Raw genomic sequence first — 2,801 nt, 5'->3', positions numbered from 1 at the left:
ACCCCTGAGCTACCATACATCATAGCTTACCCTACCCTACTTTAAACATGCTCAGACACAGGCCGAGTGTGGGGGCTCATGCCTGTAATCCCAGCAATCCTCTGCAAGGCCAGGGTGGGCAGATTGCTTGAGATCACCCTGAACGAGAGCAAGACCCTGACTCTATAAAACTAGAAAAACTAACCAGTGTTCTGGTGGGCGCCTTAGCTACTTGGGAGGCTGAGGCAGGAGGATCTCATGAGCCCAAGAGTTTGAGGTTGCTGTGAGCTGTGATAAACCCAGGGCGACAGGGTGTCTCAAAATTTTTTTCTGTCTCAAAAGAAATTTGGGAATGGCTACAGATTAAAAAGAGAAGGGTGTCCAACACCCAGTATACTTCAACATTTAGAGGTGAGAGAGAAAAATTGCACAGTGGCTTATGCCTGCAAGCTTAGCACTCTGGGAGGCCAAGGCAGGTGGATTGCTTGAACTCATGGGTTCAAGACCAGCCTGAACAAAAGCAAGACCCCTGTCTCTACTAAAAAAATAGAAAAACTGAGGCAAAAGGATCAGGTTGAGCCCAAGAGTTGGAGGTTGCTGTGAGCTATGACGCCATAGCACTCTACCCAGGGCAACAGCTTGAGACTGTTTTTTAAAAAGAAGACTTATAATCCATGAAGGCTGAGGTGGGTGGATGGTTAAGCTCAGGAGTTAAGAGACCAGCCTGAGCAAGAGTGAGACCCTGTCTCTAGGAGGCTAGGGCAAGTGAATTACTTGAGTTCACGAGTTTGAGAGCAGCTGAGCAAGACCCAGTCTCTAAAAAATATCCAGGTATGGCTTGGCACCTATAGCTCAGTGGCTAGGGCACCAGCCGCATACATCAGAGCTGGTGGGTTCAAACCCAGCCCGGGCCTGCCAAACAACAATGACAACTACATCCAAAAAATAGCCACACATTGTGGCAGGCGCCTGTACTCCCAGCTAGTTGGGAGGCTGAGGCAAGAGAATCGCTTAAGCCCAAGAGTTTGACTGTGCTGTGAGCTGTGATGCCACAGTACTCTACCGAGGACAATACAGTGAGACTCTGTCTCAATAAATAAATAATACCCGGGTGTTGTGGTGAGTGCCTGTAGTCCCAACTACTGGGGAGGCTGAGGGAAGAGGATCGCTTGAGAAAGAAAGAAAGAACGTCAATGACCAGAGAACTATGGGCTTACTTGAGAAATGCATCCCAGGGGTAGGGATGTCTACAGACAGAGCAGGCTGAAGGCAGTGGTTGGCAGGGAAAGAAAAAAAGGCATGTTCCTCTTTATACCTTACTGAGTTCAGACAACTCAATGAACCAACTACCACCTAATGTCTCAAGCATCCACTCAACACCTTCACCAAGCACCTACTCAGTGCCCAGACTCTATATTGGTTGCAGGAGATAAAAATGATGAGCAAAACTAAAGGATTCCTGGCTTCATGGACAACCAGTGAGGAGGACCTACTGTCTAGGGCAGGCATCCTCAAACTGCGGCCTGCCTAGGACATTTATCCAGCCCGCTGGGGTGTTTTTGCTGCCGCTGCCTGTCCTGCTTAGCAGCCAACTTGTCCCAGGGCCCACAGTCCAGCCCTTCAATGGTCTGAGGGACAGTGAACTGGCTCCCTGTTTAAAAAGTTTGAGGCCCCCTGGTCTAGGGCAAGAACTGCAGAAAGTGGAGTTAGAGTAAAGACTGCTAAGAGTGGAGACCAGAAACAACAGTGGCTTAAGATATATTCAAGTTTTACTCTCTCATGTAAAAAAAAAACTCCATAGATAGGTAGTTCACAGCTGCTCCATCATCACCAGGGCCTAGGCTCCTTCACTTTTTCTCCATCCTCGTCTTTAGCTTTTGGTTTTCCTTCTCAAGATGACCTCATGGTCCAAAGGTGACAGTTGGAGCTCCAGCTCTCATATCTACATTCTGGCCAGGAATCATGAGGAATAGGGAAAGGGCAAAAAAAGATCAATGTCAGCTTTGTACCCTCTCTTAAAAAGCTATCTTGGAAGTCTTGCCCCACAACTTTTGTTTACATTTCATTGGCCAGAATTTTGTCACATGAGCACTCTTAGCTGCAAGAGTGACGTGTCACACAGCATTAGATCACCAGAACAACAATGTGTACCTGACAGGGTAAAAAGCTGTTTGCTTAGTCATCTGGCTTCCCCTGGTTTTGCCTGGTGGGACAATCTCCTCCATTCTCCATGGAACTGCCTCTGCTTTCAGAGAGGTTGTTCATTGTCTTTCGTCCCTCATGGACCATCTGAGGAGGCTTCTGGGGTTAGCATTCTCCTTAAAGGCTACATAGCTTTTTTTTTTTTTAAGACAAGAGTCTCACTTTGTCACCCCCAGTAGAGTGCCATGGCAAATAGCTCACAGCAAGCTCAGACTCCTGGGCTCAGGCAATTCTCTTGCCTCAGCCTTAAGTAGCTGAGATTACAGGTGCCTGCCACAATGCCCAGCTATTTTTAGAGGCGGGGTCTTGCTCTAGTTCAAGAGATCCACCTGCCTGGGCCTCCCAGAGTGCTGGGATTACAGGCATGAGCCACCATGCCGGGCTGGTTACCCAGCTTTGACAGCCCCCTCTAGAGCGACGCATTTAGGATCCACTTGTAAATCCTACTTAGTAATTACTATCCACTTAGTAATAGGCAGTTGTGGTCCATGTGTGGGTTTTTTGTTTTGTTTTGTTTTGGGTTTTGCAGGTTTTGGTTTTTTTTGGCCAGGGCTGGGTTTGAACCCACCACCTGTGGCATATGGGGCCAGCGCCCTACTCCTTTTTTTTTTTTTTTTTTT

The sequence above is a fragment of the Otolemur garnettii genome, unplaced genomic scaffold (assembly GCF_000181295.1).
Source record: "Otolemur garnettii isolate 467f Iridium unplaced genomic scaffold, OtoGar3 scaffold00174, whole genome shotgun sequence".
Taxonomy (NCBI): Eukaryota; Metazoa; Chordata; class Mammalia; order Primates; family Galagidae; genus Otolemur; species Otolemur garnettii.
The sequence above is the reverse complement of the archived record's forward strand: the minus strand, read 5'-3'. Positions refer to the sequence as shown.